The sequence below is a fragment of the Sinohyriopsis cumingii genome, chromosome 8 (assembly GCF_028554795.1).
Source record: "Sinohyriopsis cumingii isolate HCF-2022 chromosome 8, ASM2855479v2, whole genome shotgun sequence".
Lineage (NCBI taxonomy): Eukaryota > Metazoa > Mollusca > Bivalvia > Unionida > Unionidae > Sinohyriopsis > Sinohyriopsis cumingii.
Window position 1 is genome coordinate 98,056,374 of NC_142968.1, and position 21,505 is coordinate 98,077,878.

Sequence of the window (21,505 nt, forward strand, 5' to 3'; positions counted from 1 at the left end):
ATTCCATTTCATTATTTAAAAGCTTCCATAATTGGATTACAGCTCATTTAGGTGTTCACTTTTAATATCAAACTTCTGTTTGGCCAAGACTGCTGATATTTCTGAGTGCTGCATCAATCCTTCATCCATCAATACCTTTTAACTGGACCGCTCCGGTGGTCTAGTGGTTAGTGCGTCCGCCTCAGATGCGGGAGGTCATGGGTTCGATCCCCGGCCGAATCATATCAAAGACTTCCAAAATTGGTACTAACAGCTGCCTTGCTTTACACTCAGCATTAAGAGGTTAGTGTTAGAACTGGTTGGCCTGGTATCAGGATAATGTGACTGGGTGGGACATCATGCTACATGTCTGCGGCATGATGCCCCAGTGCTGGACATCACTATAAACTGACATCATAGTGATATGACTGAAAAATTGTTAAAGCTACATTAAAGATCCAAATCACACACACACACACACACACACACACTCACACACACACAGACACCACACACACACACACACCACACACACACACACACACACTTTGTAACTGAGGCACTGCTTAGACTGTCTACTTTTGGCCACTATGGTCACTGAGTGGTCATCATGATTTATTTGTTAGCTTTCCTTTGGTCCTGAATGTCAGGAATCAAATATTTTGATGATTATTCTGACAGTCACAACAATTTATCTTAACTTAGAATAAAGGCAAGTCCTTTTCCAAATGCCTGATTTTACCTTACTGTTGCTGTTTATAAGTGACCAATTTTAAGTTCTTCTTTGCTATTTATGAATGAATATTCAGAGCTAAAACCTGCTGTAGAATGATGAACACAATCAGTGCATTTTTTTCCCCTAGTGACCAAATTAGAAAGCTATATATAGTGTGTGCACAATGAGGCAGGGCAGGGACTAATTCCATAATCATTTACAGCTGGCATCTCAAACATGTGGCCTGTGGGCTGCGTGCGGCCTGGCAAGCCGTATCCTGTGGCCCACAAAATGATTGTCGTCACAAGGCGTCATGAAAGATAACAAAGGTTTTGTGCCCCTTGGGCTATTGAAAATGCCTTCATGTGGCCGTCAGGGTGGTTTGAGTTTGAGACCCCTGATTTACAGGGACTGAAAAAATTTGGTCAGCTTGACCTGATCCTGTATCCACCTCTTTGACCATTTTGAGCCTAAAGTCTGTCCGTGAACAAATTCATAATATAAAATAACAGAAATATCAAAGAAATGCCTTCATGTGTTAGCAATATTTGGTGTAAAAAAGTGGACACCCTTATTTCTGACAAATAGACTTTTTCTAGAAGAAAACTGTTCTATTTAATAGTCCATGTCCCTTTAGGCATGTCTTTTTTTTTCACAAACAGAAAGTTTGTTCTGATGATATGACTATAAAAATGTAGAGTCAATGACCTGTGGAATTAAAAAGAGCTATGATAGAATTATCTAAGTTTTATCCTGTGTTCTGTGATTCAGTGGACCAACAAATGTACAAAAAGGTGACAATTCATTAGAAATGGTTGTCTCAGCCACTCATTTCGGCATGAAAAGTAGTATAAACATTAGAAATGGTTGTCTCAACCCGAGGTTTCAGTATGAAGAGTAGTGAAAACATCAAAAATGGTTGTCTCAATCTCATACAGATGTATCTGTCTCATGTAGAAGTTTCACTGGAATTAAAATTTACCAGATGCATACGACCAATCTGATCACATGCAGCTATCTTATTTGTATATCTTATAAATACAATGAGTATACCTCTATTACTATTAAAACTCTTTGATTTGTTTTTTTTTTTGTATTAAATTAATGGTCCCTGTCATCAAATACAAACAATATGATTGATAAGCCTGTCATGTGGAGTTTTATGTATGACTACTTTAAAGTACAATTTATGTATAGCATTTCTGGAGAAACGGTAAATGGATTCAAACCTTTATACACTTTTTAGAATACACAATATTTTGAATTAATATAAAAAATTAAATGAAAACATTCTCTTTATGATCATGATGAAGTCAATTAAAAAATTTATTCAGGTTCAAAAGAAAATCCCAGGTCCCAGCCATCCCAATCCCTCAATGAAATTAAATGGTTGGTCCATTATTTTAACAGGTCGAGTGAGAAGTGTTTGCATGCTTGTGTGTGTGTGTGTGTGTGTGTGTGTGATTTGGATTTTTAACATAGTTTTAAATAACTTTCAGTCATATCACAACAATATCTCAAGTGTGGCAGTTTATGATGTATAGCACTGGGGCAACATGTAGCATGATGTCCCACCCAGTCACATTATCCTGACACCAGGCCAACCAGTCCTAATACTAACTTCTTAATGTTGAGCACCTAGTGAGGCAGACGTTAGTACCATTTTTATGTCTTTGGTATGACTCGATCGGTATTTGAACCCATGACCTCCCTCATTTGAGGAAAAGGCTTTAACCACCAGGCCACCGGAGCAGTCCTGTCCAGTGAGAAACAAAAATACATACAAATTGTAGTCATCAATTATTCTATCATTTAAACCCGAATACATTGTCCAATTATACGGACTCAAAATGCAACCCATGTCTATTTTATAAAAATTTCCATGCAAGCTAAAAATTACAAACCTTATCAAAATCTAAATATAAAATGGTTCTGTAGAAAGCATTGACAGCAATTATGAACCCCAAGTGTCATGTTATAATGATGGAGAGCTGTATATCGTCTTGATATATGACCAATGTATTCCAAACAAAACTGTCAAAGTATAATCATTGGAACCTCCATGCATCACAATGGCAATTAAACAGTCAATACGCAGACACAAGAGAACCTATCAAAAATCAAGCAATCTAGCCTATATTATCCTACTGGACTAAATTTCATTTCCTGTGGAACAAAATATCTATGACTCAAGAAACCATACAGCTACAAAATGACAAATTAGTACAGTCCTCACTGTACACATTCTATTTTATACCTTGAATGTAATGGTTTGATACTTACCAAGAACGACACACACATAGTACACATTAAAACAATAGTTTTTTTTTCCCCCTAAAAATATTATTACACCGTTACTTCGCCCAAAATTCAAAATTCTTATTCTAAAATCTTGGAAATATAAATATGTACAAAATTTAGAAGATCCATGTTATAAGGATCACAGGACAACTGGGGAAGAATTCGATATAGACGGCTGTCCCAACACGAACACAACCATAGCACGAACAAACATATAGCACATTCACACATAGCAAACACGGGACGTAGGCAACCTTTAGCCAAGGTAACAAAGATACTAGGAGAGGGACTCCAAGTCAGGTGATCGAAACCGACTCGGAAGAACAATCCTATAGAATACACTAGGAAATAAATACCCCGTCAAAAATTCATTTAAAATTTTTGATCGAAATTCTGTTTAAATTTAAAAAACAAAGCAACATATCTCGGGGACTCAGTGAAACATAAAAACACTTTTATTCTTTGGCTAGGTAGGGGGGGCATCTGTCTGGTGCCCAAAAAAAAAAAAAGATACTTACCAATGAAGCTGACAAAAGCTTAATTATTTAACTATTTCAAGTCTCAAAAGACAAATGAATGACTTCCACGTATGTTTTCAGACTGGAGATGTACATACACTCCAAGTTTATTTGTGGGTGACACAAGTTCTCGTCCTTGTTGTAGATAATCCCATCATAACTGCTCATAACCTTAACTCTAACTTGGAAATAATTTCCCAGTAGCAAATACTTGTCTTGTATCTTTCAGCTCTTCTAAAACTGAATCCCCAACAACTGTTAGGAAAATTAATAAACCCTCTCATCCACCATATATGCTCAAACAAAGAATTAAGGACCTTTATGTATAAACATCTAGTTTTCTCAATTTTCTACACCATGTTTGACACATTTTAATTGACAATTTCTCCTTTTAACCTCTTTCTTTTCTTTCTCATCTTTCTCTCATTCTCTCATTTTTCATCTTCCTCCTCTATTTCCCTCATCTAAATGCTAATTTTAACATAATCTTCACTTTGACTATTAAATAACTTAGTTTTGTTTTCATTAAAACTTATTATCATCTATCTTATATTCAGATATACTTTATGTACAATTTTCGCATTGGAAAAGAAGAACATTGCAAGTCATCGGCTTTCGTTCTAATCCTTTACCTTCTATACTGTACCTATTGAAATCTCCAACTATAAATTTATGAAATAATGTGCTGGCAGATCTCTGTCTAAGCAGTTTGTAAAAGTTGTCAGTTGAACATACCACATAAACCCTGATCTGCCACCTCATTATGTGACAACAGATCAGGGTCTATGTTGTTTGCAGATGAACTTAACTTGTAAGTTGACATATATGATAGTTAATGAAAACAGAAAGGAACTATTTATGCATTCAAATGCCTTTCTTGTGTGCTTTGACAATATTTGTAAACAAATGCTAAAATGCTAACTATGTGTAATTATAAGAATTGAACCTTATATTTTACAGGTTTCGTGAAGTCATGAAAATCAATAACTCTTCAAAATCACTTTCACTTTGCTATGGCTGTTCGTGCAGTGAGTTGTTGTTGTTGTTGTTATTGTAGGGTTTAATGCCATTTTTCAGCACATGATAGACTATGCATGGCAGAGAGCGCTTTAGACCACTCTTGCAGTGAGTGTACGATTGATGACCTTATCAGTCATATGAAACCAAATGTTCAGGAATTAAATAAAGGCCAGAATAAAATATGTTCACACATAGAAATAACAGAGGCTTATGAAACAGCAGAATGATCAAAATCACCAATGTGGGTTACAAGTGTGAAATAGATTCTGCTTATTTAAAAATAAGTCAGAAGAAATAGATTTCAATGATACAGTTTTATCAAAAGTTTCCAAACACCTTAAAATATGGTTGCTTTTGATCTGATTTTGTGTATCTAACTCTAATTTTCAGCACATGCTAGATCAGGGGTCTCAAACATGTGGCCTGCAGGTCACATGCATCTCAACAAGCTGTATCCTGTGGTCTGCAAAATGATTGGCATCACATTAGGTACCATGAGAGATAACAAAGGTGGTGCGGTCCTTGGGCCATCAAAAATGCCTTCATGCAGCCCTCAGGGTGGTTTGAGTTTAAGACCCTCTTGTTAGACTATACATGTGCATGGTGGTCAGTTTACCTGATGGAGGAAAACCCTGTCAAAAATCACTGACACATAAGAAGTTATTGGTAAGCTTTCTCACATACACACACCTGCCAGGCCAAAGCACAAACCCATGCTGGCAGAGGTGAGATGTCAGTGATCTGTGAAGGCAAGCACCCTAGACCACTGGGTTACCCAGGGCCCCACTTTACAACAAGCACCTGACTGAAAACATTGAGGGCTGGATCTACCCTCGTATTGATGTTTATTATCTAGATTACTTAATGATCTCGCTATGAAGCTGTTGATGTAAGTACTGCAGGGCAATATGGTGTTGGTGTAATTACTGCAGAGCAATATGATGTTGGTGTAATTACTGCAGAGCAATATGATGTTGGTGTAATTACTGCAGGGCAATATGATATTGGTGTAATTATTGCAGGGCAATATGGTGTTGATGTAATTACTGCAGGGCAATATGATGTTGATGTAATTACTGCAGGGCAATATGATGTTGGTGTAATTACTGCAGGGCAATATGAACACTTCTAACAAAATTTTTTCCCTAAAAATAATGCAGACCAATAAATTAGTTGTAAACAAGATTTAGATAATCAGCCTGTAAATCTTGTTAGGGTTTTTTCAAGAAAGTCAAAGGGATATTTGACAATATATTTAACGTTTGAATTACATACACAAAAATATAGAGAAAGCTAACCTGAAGCTTTTGTCCTTTAGCAATGCTTAGGTCTTCATCAGCAGACTCAGATGTGATATCTACTGTCAACATCGCTAGATGGAATGGAGAGTAATGTTAACAGATTGTTCCAGATACGCGGAAGGTTGTAACAGCCTTAGGTTAGCTTTCTCTATATTTCTGTGTATTTAATTGAAAAGTTAAATATATTGTCAAATATGAATATTACTACACAGTTAAGTTTTCACCAAAGTAATGTCAAAGGAACAGAAGAAATATTTAATGAAAATAGGAATTATTGTGTAAAATATTTCTAAAAAACATAGTGTTTTTATAGGGTAGTATGAAGCAAGTTTCTTATGCAACTGAGAGGCCATTTTATTAAGGGGCAGGGAAATATGGTGAGGTGGGGTAGGGCAGGGCAAAGGTATTGCAAATCTTTGTGCATATAACATTAACCACCTCCCAATCATTTCTGGTTGATTATGGATGCATGCTCCTTGTTGTCTAACTAGATTCTAGCCAAATACGTTTGTTTCACTTTTACACTCTCACAAAGGCTCCATCTTTACTGAATGAAAACTTATGTTGATAATCAAGAAACAGTTTAGTGCATTTTGAAATTTTCTTTGAAAAAACAAGTCTGTAAACCATGTCCAGTAGAACAATATTTATATACAGTATTCTGTTCTATTTGATTACATTACTCCTTGTACGACTGTATGTGAGATCATTGTGAGATTTTACAAACCTGAATATATGGTTCTTTGTGTTCGTTAAGGATTTCTAAGAAATGAAGACTGTTAGAGGTCAGGTAGACTTATTAAATTAATATTACAAAGCACAAACAACTTTTCTTCTCATAGAAATTCATTCAAATTGTGAGTTGTGTATTTAATTGATTTATGAAAAAGAATTCAGTTGTAGGCCAGAGTTAACTGTGCAAAAAAATAGCTGAAAATGAAGGAGTTCCCAGGAATTTATCATACAGCCGTAAGTGTACAGGCTAATTATGGGCAACTTGCATCAGCTTATTAAAACTACTTAAATATTAGGTGTGGTGATGGACTTTGTACTGTTGGCTGAAACACAATGGCATAACTTGACTAGAAATGTTAAAAATCTTATGACATGTAAACTTGGCACTTTTTCACTGTATAGATTTTTGCAAGCTGTATTAAATGTTCACTGATTTTTGAAAAGGTTCATGATTTGATTATTTTTTTGCATACCTGTGGTTGAATATCTATGGATATTAAGTCTCTTCCGGGCAACAAATCTATTATTTGCTTCAGATTACAAAGTTTGTTTCAATAATACAGGGGCTTTTTATCTTGTTGCAATGACAACAACAAAAAGTTTAAATTAATTTTACGATGAATTTTATGATGTTTCTTTTTTATGATGTAATTTAAAAGATGGGTCAGTTTTTTATCATTTCTTTTCAATGTCAAAATTAAATAAAAATATATAAACAGTTCCTTTGAAAAAGTATTATGCTGGTCATATGTGTCAGCAAAGGATGGGCAGACTTTATGATTGATCTTTTCTTTTTGTTATTGACAACACACCTAAGTCAGTCAGCTCATTCATACTGTCTGCACTCCTCACTGAGAAAACAATTACCATTGAACAGCGTGTAATGTTTCACCAAACAGTTTCATGGCAGTGGCAAAGGAAGCACAGTGGTGAGTAATGGTAACAAGAAGCCATATGCAGTACCAGTATGATGGGTTATGTGCTGCCTTAAAGCAGTAACAGCGAAATGATTAGTTGACATCCCAGGTCTTGTGTACCTAACAGTACAGACACAAATTTATGTTCTTTGAGGATTAAATCTCTGGCTCAACAGCCAAACAATGGCAGCTTCTTCAGCAGGTTAGTAAAAACAAAAAAGTATTGAAAGAAAATTAAGCACTATACTGTAACTAGAGTAAATTACAGTGTATTTCCAAAAAATGCAGTTGACATACACAATACAATGAATGCCTTTGTTTTCATCACACAGCTCAGGGCTTTATGCCAGTCTAATTTATTTATTTCTAAAACAAATCTTCATAAGGGATGCATTTTAATGTTATGGAACTTCTTATAATCAAAACATTTATTAATTTTTGTGTCTAAGTGAGGCTGATGTCAAATCCTCATCAGAACTCCAGATTTTGTGGTTCCTGTTAATTTTCCAAGAATATCTGATTTAATTTGCATAGCAAATGCATATATCAATGCATAGAAGGGGGGGGGGGGAGAGGAAAGTAGGCATTTAAGTTCTGAAGAATGAAAAACAAATATAAAATCTGCAATGTTATCACTACAGCACATTTACAAAAAGTAAAAAATACATGTTGTACTAAATGACTACTGTTGATGGATATGTAATAAAATTAGAAGAAATGGTCCACTACAGTATTTTTTTTTCAGTTACATTATTTCAGGAGTAAAGATAAGAAAAAGTGAGAGAAAAAAATTGAAATGCTTTATTTATATAACAAAAGACCATTTAATATCCATAAATAAAGAAATCGACCATTCTTCCAGCTTTCTACTACTATTGATATTCACTTAAAAGTTGAGTCAACTGTAGAGACCCAGATCTACTATCACATAATAAAACCAGCAGATATGGGTCTATGCAGTATTTTAAGAGCAATCAGTAGAACCAATAACACTGACCCTAATCTGCATGCATATTATGTGTTGGCATAACAGGGTCCATGTTGTTTGCAGTCTGATCCACTTATAAGTGAATATATACGGTACCATGTCTTTATATTTTATATCAATCTTATATAAATAAGGAGAAATGTGCAAGGCACAACTAAATGCGTGTCTTTGAGTTTACACAGATCTGAGATGCATACTCATTTTCCAGGGTATATATTTAGTAGACACATTAACAAATACTCTCCAGTTCAGGTACATGTACATCAAGTCAAAACCAATGTTAGAATGGCAGTAATAAACACATTCTGAGAGACCCTTCTATGTTGGTTTTAGGGGCCCCAGGTAGCAGAGTGGTCCAAGGTGCTCACACCTTTACTGATCACTGTTTTCTTGCCTCTGTCCATTTAAGTTTGGAATTGGCCAAAGTGGGTAAATGAGAAAGCTTGCCAGTAATTTCCTGTTTGTCAGAGGTTCTTCCTTCGGTTTTCCCAGGTTCTTCCTTCACCATACATACTGGCTGCCATGTATAGCCTATCTTGTGCTTATATATGGCATTAAACCCACAATAACCAGAAATATCATCTTGGTTCTAGCTTTGAGGATGACTTAGAACCTGAGAATGTCTGGGTGAGTAACCCCAATAAAATCCAAAATTATCAACACCCTTCACTATGCTGAAGTCACTTGACCCTATGGGTCAAATTTTGTCAGCAGAGACACCTTGATGATATTAGATATATACCACGGAACATAGTTTGGGATGTTTCATTTTTAAAAATATAGACACCCTAACCATATTACAATCCATCCTTAATAACAAAAGATTGTGTAAAGTGTCTGTACATGAATGATCAATGAGGAAACTTATTCCATGCTGATGACTGTATTTACCTGCCAACTAAAGATTATTGTGAAATGAAAGGTTATGACTGGTGTACAGTGCAAAAGCTTATAATACAGTTGAGTCTCATTCATCTGCCACAAACTGACAGATAAAAGTGGGACTGTATGACCAATCTGTCAGATAAGTGATTCTATATGACCAAACTGTCAGATAAACTGCCACCTCATGACACTTCAAGACCAAACTGTCAGATAAACTGCCACCTCATGACACTTCAAGACCAAACTGTCAAATAAACTGCCACCTCATGACACTTCAAGACCAAACTGTCAGATAAAGTACGACCTCATGCCGCTTTGAGACCAAACTGTCATAAAATGTACAACCATATTACCAAACTGTCAGATAAAGGAAGCATTGCATGATCAAACTGCCTAGTACAAGAAAATGTACATGAATGTAAATAACATTATATGGAGGTATTTACATGCTTTGATTTTTGCTGTTTTCATGACCAGTTGCATTAACTGCCAAATTTAACTGGGCAGTCACAGTACAAAAACACTGAAAAATTGCCAAATTTAATTGGGCAGTACAGTACAAGAACACTGAAAAATTGCCAAATTTATCTGGGTAGTACAGTACAAAAGCATTGAAAAATTGACAAATTTATCTGGGCAGTACAGTACAGGCTCACTGAAAAATTGCAAAAATTGCACAAATGTAACTGTAACATATAAATGTTCTAATAAACATTACTGACAGTATGTTGTTTTCATTCATGTCTTTGTATGTTATCCTCCCTCAACACCCAACCTGTACAATGTAAGAGGGGTATACTGCTCTAGTGGTTAGAGCATCCATCTTGGATGTGGGAGGTCATGGGTTCGATCCCTGGCCGAGTCATACCAAAGACTTACAAAAATGGTTCTAACAGCTGCCTCACTTAGCATTCAGCATTAAGAGGTTAGTGTCAGACTGTATGGCCTGGTGTCAGGATAATGTGACTGGGTGGGACATCGTGTTACATGTCTGCGGCATGATGCCCCAGTGCAAGACATCACTATAAACTGCCACACTGCAGACATCGTAGCTGAAAATTTGTTAAAGCTGTGTTAAAAATCCAAATCACACAAATCACACACAAAATAAGAGGCAACTAATGGAAACAAACATTTTGCTCTAGGATGTGTACCCTACTTTGCTATAGGGTGTGTTCCTTTTTTTGCTCTAGGGTATGTCCCAAGATGATATTCCAGCTGAAAAGTTCTTTGATATTTTGAAACGGGTGCAATTTATATACAAAAATTTGACTAATTCATATTTTAAGGATTTTAACATTGTCTTAGCTTTGTTTTATATGATTTCTATGAGATACCTATGTGGCACTATAATCATGATTGTGATGATGTGCCAAAAATTCTATACATGCATAGAGATATAGTAAGAAACGATCATAGCAATTGGATTAAAACCAGATCATGTGATACCACTTCTGTGGATGTCATTTCAGCATGTCAAAGTTTAAATGCTCATCATGCTCAATGGATGCAGTTTTATTGACTCAGATTCAAAAGACAAGAATATGACATGTAATAGGACAAAGTCAGATCTTGTGATAAACACTACACCCTGTCTTTCTCTGGCCATAGAATTAAACATGATTGCTAAGGGGAGGTAATGTGCAAAAGTTATTGCCTTTTTTCTATTGATATAGACAGGGAAAGATGACTTTTTGTCTTTTACTATGGCTGGTTTTACGAGGTAGCAGGCTAATATTCCTAACATAATGTGATTAGGGAATGTACTTGAAGGAGAAATGAATTGTTCAATGCTGCAGTTATATAGGAATACAAATTCTGAAGTACTGGCATATGGTATAGATTGATAAAACAGATGTCCAAATTTGTAATCTATTTGAATTTTTACCTATTCTAACCATGCTGTTTTCCTTTTTGTTATAAACTGTGTGATGTAATTCAGCACAGGATGCATACAAACCCAAAGAAAGTACAGCTGTAGTAGTATGCATAAGGAAACCCATGTCAAATCAAATCAACTTTTATGTACACTCAGTGTTATAACACAAAGGTCTCAAACTAAGCAAAAGAAAGAAGTGAAACCATCAAGTTTAGTGAAGATAACAATCAAGCTTATCTGTCTAATGTACACAGCAAAAATATTAGAGAAAATGACATTATTATGAATTAAATCCCATATAATTCTAAAGTTCTATCACCAGTCCAAAAGTATTGTGTTCTGAATGAATTCCAATATCGAATATGCTTATGTACCAATCGCCCTGAATCATCTGATGTTACAACAGTCTTGATGTATCACAATGATATAATTCAGAATGTCTTTGAATGAATTTGCAATAATCCCCAAACAGTAATTTGTCCAAAATATCAATGAACACTACGTAATTCCAATGAATAATTTTTAAATAAATGTATCTGAACATCAACAGTAAATAATTCTATAGATTGAACGTAATAGAGAAATGAATAATTTGGTTGACAAGAACCTTATATAAAAATCTAAGACACAATAAACTGACCAGGACATGGATCAAAAATCGCTTCCAGAACATTTTCTGTTTCTAATACAAAATAGACCCTGAATTCAAACATCAGCAAACAACCTATTTATAACTTACAAAAAAGACAAACTTTGGTATCAGCAGCATAACTTTATGATGGACTACTACATTAAGTATTGGAAATCAGATGAAAGTTATAACTAATCATGTGTTCTTTAAACTGATCCAGGTTCAATTTATGATGTATTAATTTGTCCCATGATGCTGTCTTGCCAAACATGGACTAATTTTTTAAATATTTGCCAATATTGAAATAGTGCATAACTGAATAGATCACATAATTTATAATTGGTTACTTGGTCACTTTATTGAGGGTGATTGGTATTCAAGTAATAGTGGGTGATTGATGTTCAAGCAATAGTGTGTGAGTGTGATTTGGATCTTTAATGTAGCTTTAAACAAATTTCAGTCATATCAAGTAAAAGGAAGAGCATTAGTTGGATTGGAAACAAATTTGACATGCATGATGATAGATATATATGTGGGTGGGTGAGGGAGGGGGATGGAGGGAGGGAGATAGAGAGATGGAGGGAGGGAGGGATAAAGCACCATGAATAAGTTTGATTTCCAGTTTTCCACATTTTCATTTTGAGAAGCTATGGGCAATATTTGCTCTTTTCTGATTCTTATTTCTACATTCTGCATTATTTAGTTGCAGCTGTAGGATTTCAACTTAATTTTGCATGTAGCAATTTGCCAAGGTGACCTTGAAAGAGTTGGATCTATCAACTGTATGATTACAAGGATTTATGGCCAATGATTGCTCATCTTACTCAACTTTAGTTGCTGCAGCATAACTTTGCCAAGAATTGTTCAGTTTAAATTAATGATATTGTTAGTCAGATTCTTTTAGAAGGAAATCACAATAGTTTTGCAAATAATGTTTCAGACATTAATATAACATTAATATAACATCTCAGCAGACATATAAAAAAAAGAAACTTTAGGAAAATATTACACAGCTTTTTATAAGTGATTTGTGTACTTTTGGTAACAAAAGATCAAGAATCAACACAGCTCTGTAGCCATATTCTTCCATGCTAATTATGATCACTTCTATCTGCCAAACCATCAGTATTTTGAATACTTTGATCTCTATAATGGTTTCCCCATAGCTCTAAATGTAAATCAGTCTAATAATTAAGCCTGGCCTGAGCTGACCCTGGTTGCATGCAAGCTGGACCACATTTTTCCCAACCAGTACAATTCCAGCATAAAGAAAAAAGGACATCCCTGGGGAAAACAATTACATTCCGATTTACTCCCTTCAGGCATCAGAACTGAATGTTCAGAAGATGAGAAAATAAATCAGAGCATTATGGTTCTCAATTCCCTGCACCATTATATATATTAATATGGTTCAAAATTATGTGTGTGTGTGTGTGTGTGTGTGTGTGTGTGTGTGTGTGTGTGTGTGTGTGTGTGTGTGTGTGTGTGTGTTGAAATATCTTGGATAGTGTATAGGGATTAATCACAAAACAGCATGATCCCAGATACAGAGTGCCAGTTAATGTTAAGGTGTAAAAAGCAAAATATACAGGAATTAACACAAAAACATCATGTCTCATTAGCTGACAACACCAAAAAACCTTCTCATTTTGTCAGTCTTAACAGTGTAGCAGTCTAGTTTTACAACACTAACAGTTTTGTCATATTGTTACACTGAGGCAGCCTTATATGTTTGATTTGGAGCTGGCTACTTCCTAAGGTAATCAATAAGGCTGAGCACATATAAATCTCTGCCTCCAATTTTTAACTTCACATAGAATGCCATGCCTTATGGAGGCATGGAGGCTAGCATGCTGGACTCGCAACTGAAAGGGTGCAAGTTCAAGATCTACCACAGAATCAGCTTGCTTGGATCTGCCATCACTGTGTGCCCTTGGGCAGGGCAGTTTACTCCAGTTGCCTTGACACTAAAGATCCAATCTGTGCCATAAAACACAAGGTCAACAACCATGCCATACAAAAACATTTTTTTGTGTGATGAACTAATATTGATGCTCTGATATTTTGCAACCATAACAAATCTCAAGCACTATTCCACTATAACTAAGCAGTCATATCGATTCCATGTGAATAGAACTGTGCCAGTTGTTTCCCAAAACACGGATCAGTCAATCAGTCACTCCTGATTGAGTCATGGACTCTTTCTGGTCAGCATACTGGTGTTTTTTTCTTCGCAAATACTGCATTTTGCATATTGCCTCATTGATTTGAACATTCATGCCAGACCCAAAAATAACGTAGCTCTTTTTCTAATTAAAGATGACCTTTATCAATTTTATCAATTAATTTCATTAAGATAAGAATTCTTTATTTCAGACTACACAGTCCATACATCTCAATTAAAATACAGATATAAGTAGAAACATTGTAAACATAAAAGATCACACACACACACACACACACACACACACATATATATATATATATATATATATATATATATATATATATATATATGTAAAGTGTATTTAAATTAATTTATCTAATGTTACATACAGCTGTATATATATTTATATATATCTTATGTACAAGTATCCAGATAGAACTTAACAATGGACTGTGTCCTGCATTGTTAAGAATGAAATTAAGTAGCACATTTAAAGAGTAATTTTAAACTTTTACAATTTCCTTTTTTCTTAGAATAAATTATTGCTATTTGATCCTTGAACTGCCTAATTCTGTTATTTCAGTGGGTACATCTGTTGCTTCCAGACCACCCATCTCTATATTGTTGGTGTTTGTGAGAGAGAGAGAGAGAGAGAGAGAGAGAGAGAGAGAGAGAGAGAGAGAGAGAGAGTGAGTGAGTGAGGAAGGGAGATTTGGATTTTTAATGTAGCTTTAAAAATGTTTCAGTCATTTCACTATGATGTCTGCAGTGTGGCTTTTTATAGTGATATCTAGCTCTGGGGCATCATGCCTCAGACATGTAGCATGATGTCCCTCCCAGACACATTATCCTGACACCAGGCTGACCAGTCCTAACACTATCCTCTTAATGCTGAGCGGTTAGGGAGGCAGCAGTTAGTACTACTTTTATAAGTCTTTGGTATATTTTTGGTTGGGGTTGAGCATATTTACCCTGATTGTCTTCTGTTGCTTTTTCAATTTCCTCAAGTTTTATACCTGAATATGGCAGACTGTGAACATTGTACTCCATTTTTAAATTAAGGGTTTTGCTGTGTTACATATATGACAATGTGTTTGTGATAACTAATTTCTTTCATCTATGATAAACCACAAGAAATACTTTTCCAATCTTGGCAGCACGCATTGAAGATCTACAATGAGCCAATGACAAAGGTTTCTTACTTACAGAATCCAATGCTCTGTGAAGATAAGATTACAAATTAATCTTATTTTACTATGTGATACTGGAAGATTAACCTCTCCACAGTAAATATGACTTTCTTTCTATCTGAGTATGTATAGATCTGCCATTTCGTCACTGACCTTGATTCATATGTAACACAACTTTTGTCCTGTATCAAGACCAGATTTTGAATCATCACAAATGATTCAGCCCAAGGGGACGTCGATGTAGAAATACATGGCTCCTTGTTAGGATTTCTTTGCACAAGTGATTCCAGTTGTGGTAAGTACCATTTTAAAGGTCATATACTATGTGTACTGTTTTAATATTTAAAGATTTTTAAACAAAAGCATAGTTGTTTTCTCAACTGTCACATTCTAATGCCAGTACTGAGGATATTTCTCCATTCTTCACAAAATACGTTATTCAAGGGGAAATCTGGACCAGAAAACCACTGAGAGTCTCTTAAATGCGAAAATAATTACAGTGAATATCATCAGTGATCACCAGTCTGTGATCTTGTTAAGGAAACTAAAAATGCTTATGGATTTTATTTTTAAAAAATCACTGCTGTAATTAACTATGAGATTTAAAACTCTTCATTTATCATTTAATTGACAATACTGTAACTCATATAAATTAATTATCATTGTAACATTTTCCATCAGAAGTTATTCATGTTCAAAACTTTCTTTTTATTACAGTATGAAGAAAATACACATGCACATATCACACAAACTGCACTTGTTATGTTTTATTAATAATAATAATAATAATAATAATAATAATGACTTTATTTAAATGGGGGGGGGCCGAGTGGTCTAAAGCGCTCTCTGTTACAGATCACTGCCATCTCACCTCTGTCTGCATGGGTTCGAGTCTCGGATTCAGCCAATGTGGGCATGTGAGAAAGCTTGCCAGTAGCTTCTCATGGGTCTGTGGTTCTTTCCGGGGTTTTCCTGGGTTCTTCCTCCACCATTAATACTGGCCGCCATGTATAGCCTATCGGGTGCTGAAAAATGGCATTATACCCCACAACAACAACAACAACAACAACAACATTTAAAGAGGGTAACACAATTAGCGAAGAACTAATCTACCTTGAGGCCCTCATAATTTTTCAATCCTATTAAAGGACATGAAATTTATATCATTAAAAGTCTACTCATTTAGAAGTCAATCTACTATCAAAATTTGTAAATCTACTTGTCTGATGTCTTGGTTCTGTCACATGCATCCCTTTTTTTTTCATTAATAGCTTCTTTTTTTTTAAAGGTTTTCCCCTATAAATTTGTTCCTTCCTTCAGTAGTGATCTGATTGTTGTCAATAACTGTAGACCAGTTAGATATATAGTATGAATTTTGCAGAGTATGTAAATAAAAGTGTGTTCAATGTAATCATCCATTCTGACATTCCTCATCTACAAGTACTCCTGAGTGGCACCAGTTATGTGCATTGTATATTGTGGGAAGCTTGCAACATTTTCATGTGGTTACTTCTTTTGGCTTCTTCAATGTAAACATGCTCTCAATTTCCCTGATTTTGCTTACCACAGTCACAAGTGAAATGACCCAACCTTCAGGAACTGCCTTAGCCAATGTGGGGCTCAATCTGGATCATTTTGGAGGGGTTCCCCTGGATTTACATGTGGAGCCACCTGTGAGCACAGCATTTAGAAATAAACTTTTGAACAAGTTTTATATGAAATTGAACTTAAAATTTTCTTCCATCACATTAAAATTACTTTCTCTCTATAAATATATTTTTAAAAATTACACACACGGGCCACTGTGAGCATGGGACCTGACTGAGCCAAATTAGTCCAATCTGCATAAGGCTGGCCCTGCCAACCTGTTGGTTCATCATATGGTCTTATCAGTCCTTACTTTTATTGCATAAAAGTCCTGAATGTAATTACTGGTGATTGAAAGGGGTCAGTAATGTACAAGGGTAATTCTTTTGCAGGGATGTCTTTTTATGCCTTTCAACCACTTTTAGTTTATCCTCCATGTAGCAAGTTATGGTAACCTTTGCCTTTTTCACCTTAATTTATTCAATTTTTTTTTTGTAAATAACGAATGTGACAAAGTATAACCTGTATCAACTCTGAACTTCACTTTTCTCCCATGAATATCAAATGTTACTTAACATTTATCTGGGCTGACTTTGGTCTTTTTGTCTATGCCACAACACAGCATTCCTTCTTTTGGAATTGTCATTAGAATCCAATTTATCATAAAGATTATTAATGTTCTCTTTTCCAGAGAACATTTCTTGAAATGATTCATGTTTTGTCACTTTTTAATTTCTTGTCAGGGATGGATAATTCTGGTTCATACTTTAAGTAGTTGAAATTCTTTTTGTTCTGAGGTCTAAATGTTACACTTTCTTGTGCTTTTTTATTGCCTTCCCAATGCATGCATCTGATCTTAACTTTTTGACTTGATTTTTAAAATTTAAATGTGCTCTGCAGATGGACTGAGCTTTATCAAACATGAGATTGTCTTTTCTAATTAATTATCTTTAACTTGGTGCTAGTTCCACTGATCAGTTTGTCTATACGCGTGATAAAGTCACAATTTTTGGTGATCATGTTTGGTTCAGTCACATGTATGCATTGGTTAACAATTTCATTTCTTCCCCAAGCTGTATTGTTGAACTTGTGTTTTTAAACTGTGATATTTTGTTGTGGGTTACAACACTTACAAAGTTTCCTCAGTAGAGATCCTAAATTGACTTCTGCATCCTCAACAGGAAGTATAAAGCATTATGGTATATATTTTTCCCTCTCTTGGCTGATGATGATGACAAAGCTTGGCATCTTTCTTTTTCATCTTTTCCAGGCATTGCTAGTTCTATTAATATTTCCACTGATTGTTTCCATCTCCTGTAATCTTCTGATAAACTTCTATCACTGGAAAAACATTCATTTCTAGGTGCTGCTTGAAGCTATTCATTTTTGTCCAAGTCATAAAGTGTAAATATTAAATCATATACTACCAAATGCAAAAAGCTGCATTTTATTTGCTGTGCAATTCAAGCAATGCAAAAAAGACAACATCAAACTCTTGAATATTTCCCAGCATGTAGAGTCTTGTGGTTAACTGTATTATTACTTCTTTTTGATCAATTCCACCTTATGCCACTTTCACTTCTAACTTCATGTTGTATTTTGAATTAATACTGGAACACAGGTATTTAATGTCTTTATTCTCCTTAAGCTGACATACAAGTGACAAATGCTCAATTTCAACTCTTGATACTACATACACTCTCACTGTTCAACTTCAACTCCTGATACTACATACACTCTCACTGCTCAATTTTAACTCTTGATACTACATACACTCTCACTGCTCAATTTTAACTCTTGATACTACATACACTCTCACTGCTCAATTTCAACTCTTGATACTACATATACTCTCACTGCTCAACTTCAACTCTTGATACTACATACACTCTCACTGCTCAACTTCAACTCTTGATACTACATACACTCTCACTGCTCAATTTCAACTCTTGATACTAAATACACTCTCACACACACTAAATCCTACCTATGTCTCAAACTATAAACTAATCTTTATTAATGACCAAGATGACCTTGGCTGACCATAGCAGCATGTACATGGGTCAAGATATAAGTGGATAGGGTCAGCATCACCATTTCATTCAAGATAACAGCCAATCATATTTTCTCCTTCTTCTGCTTGGTATATTGAGTGATAATATCTCAAAGGGTTACATCTGCATGAATTTAATTACACAACTGAAACAATTCTGAACAAGTCAGAGGGGAGAAAAACAATGACTGTCTTAAAAGTGAATTAAGAAGCAAATCTGACGGTCAATGGAACCAAACAGATTATGCATGCCTTTTATTTCAAATAGAGCAATTATGTCTTCTGCAGTGTTTTTATTATGAAACAAACTCCACCATGCACATGGAGTAGTTTACTTCATCTTAGGAGTTTTGAAGACCGACAATTTGGTTACCATGCCAGACTCATGACCAAAATGGTGTGGCTTTGAATCCTACCAGCAAATCAGCTTGGGTCGAATGCAATGGTGAATCATTAAGCAAAAAACTTTATTCCAACTACTAAGGCACTAAATAACCTACTTGTGTTGCTGTGTCATAAAACACAAAACCAAACCCAAATAAAACAAAACCAAACCAAACCCAACCCAACAAAACCAAATCAAACTACATCATCTCAGACCTATAATTTTCACATGTGATGAGAAATAACATGTGCAGTTCCAGTTGCCAAAAATGTCTAGCCAGACCCTGTACATTCCACTTAATTCCAGTCTCAACTGACAGCACTTTAAGGTTGAATAATTAGAACTGTGTGCATGTATGTTTGTATTATGTACCATGTGTGTATATGTACAGGTTTCTTTGGCAAATCTGCTATTTAACCCTGTCTCTGCAGTGTTGTTTGAAAGGTTAGTTTTAAAATATAAAGTGGAAAAACTTTTGGAAGATAATCCTTTGAAATAAAGCCAAAGAGCTTAAAATGGCTGCAACAATATGCAGGATGAAAATTGCTAAAAATCGTACAGAAGATTAACACTTCCAAATAAAAAGTACATTTTTTCAACAATTTATGTTTCTGAAAAGCCAATCATCTGTAATTGATCTCATTATTGAGACTTCCTACACCATGTTATTCAAAGTGACTCTAGTATTCAAGCATACAACAAACATTTTATGAGCACTGTTTTATTTTAATCATAATTAAGAAACAAATCTGGTGGCATAATAGGAACATTCACTAGAACTATAAAAAGTTGAGATATATGGGATATAACATTCACTGCCAGAAACTGAGCTTTGCCACATGTACAAACAAATTCAAGGACAACTTTTTAAACTATTATGAAAGTTTTCAAATGTTTCTAATAGGGATAGTGGTACGACAATTAATCAAAATAATCAGATTTTGCACAGCTCCATAGTAAGGGTCCCTAGGGCTATGGATAGACCTAGGAATTCATACATATAGACACAGGAATTCATGCTGATCTCACAGATTAACACATTTGTAATGCCAATTAAGTGTATAACACATCTGTAATGCCAATTAAGTGTATAACACATTTGTAATGCCAATTAAGTGTAATACACTTTATCAGGGTCCGAAAATTTCATGGTGTCCAATTTTTTTACAAGTGACAGGTAATGAAGGGCAAGTTACATTTTCATACTAGCCAACAAGATGAGTGTAATTTTAAGCTAATTATCAAAAACAAATTAAGAAAAATATGTTTTTTTTCAGTGGTACATTTTATTTAGAAGCTGCCTCAGCCAACATATTGTATTTCCATAAATCATATTGTTTACTTATGTTTGATTACAAGCATGTCCTTCTGTAATGAGTCTCTATCAACCAGATGCATACTAATTTACTATTAATGCTTTATGTCTTTTTGCATGAATTAGATTTACATAATCTCATAAACCAGGAATACTCCCGTATTTCCTATGTTCAAAGCAGAAACTGTTTGAATTTAGCAACTGGTCACTTTCAACTCTGCATTTAGTATGTAATGCTGTTCATTAGAAATGAATTAAAGGTACTTTGCAATACAGACTGGTTTGCAATGTGGTTACTTCTGTTTTAGCAGATGATTTCACATGCATCTGTCTATATTTTTGTGACACTGGGAGATAAAAGAGAGGAAATGAAAAAGAAAGGCAAAATACAAGCAAGGAAAAAAATTTGCAGAAAAAGCAGTTACGACTCTGTAATGCAAAAGAGAAGCATTCAGTAGGCATGGCTTGCTGAATTTGATTCATTGGAGCATTATTAGGAATTAAATGTGCCTTTTTTTCATTAAGCTTCTTATAATTACCTATCAATATCAGACTGAAAATCATCCTTAATTGTAGGTTTATTACAGTGTGTATAGTATGAAAAGACATTAAAAAGCCTGAAAGTATACACTTCGCCAAAATCATTTACAAAATATCCTAAATAAAGTTTAGTTTTTAATCTTCAAAAAAACACAGAAGTATGGGACAAGTAAAATTTTGGCATGATGAGTAAGTAAGTTCCAAGTCACTTGTCCAGCAAGGCATGCGGCTAAATGAAATTGCCCTTCAGGGCATGTAGCAAAATAAATATTGTTTAAGCCCCGTTTAATGGTAGGGCTATTAACAATTACTAAGCAATGAATTATGGCCAAGTCTCCAGGGTCTGGCAAAAATCCAGGGGAAAATGCTGGTTGTATAATGACTTGTCCTTTGTATGCT

The 21,505-nt window shown here is 34.9% G+C and overlaps 2 protein-coding genes across 3 annotated transcripts in view; one reads left to right on the plus strand and one right to left on the minus strand.

The window, feature by feature from the left end:
• LOC149794209 (cilia- and flagella-associated protein 337-like) overlaps positions 1-21,505 on the minus strand; it is a 208,382-nt gene that overhangs the window by 42,759 nt on the left and 144,118 nt on the right. The window lies entirely within an intron of this gene.
• The window catches only part of LOC149794210 (uncharacterized), a 39,046-nt gene continuing 24,945 nt past the window's right edge, over positions 7,405-21,505 (plus strand). The window contains exon 1 of one of the 2 annotated variants that reach the window (XM_089968317.1): positions 7,405-7,498. The gene's annotated coding sequence lies outside the window, so the exon portion shown is untranslated. The other variant, XM_089968315.1, reaches the window with a different exon arrangement.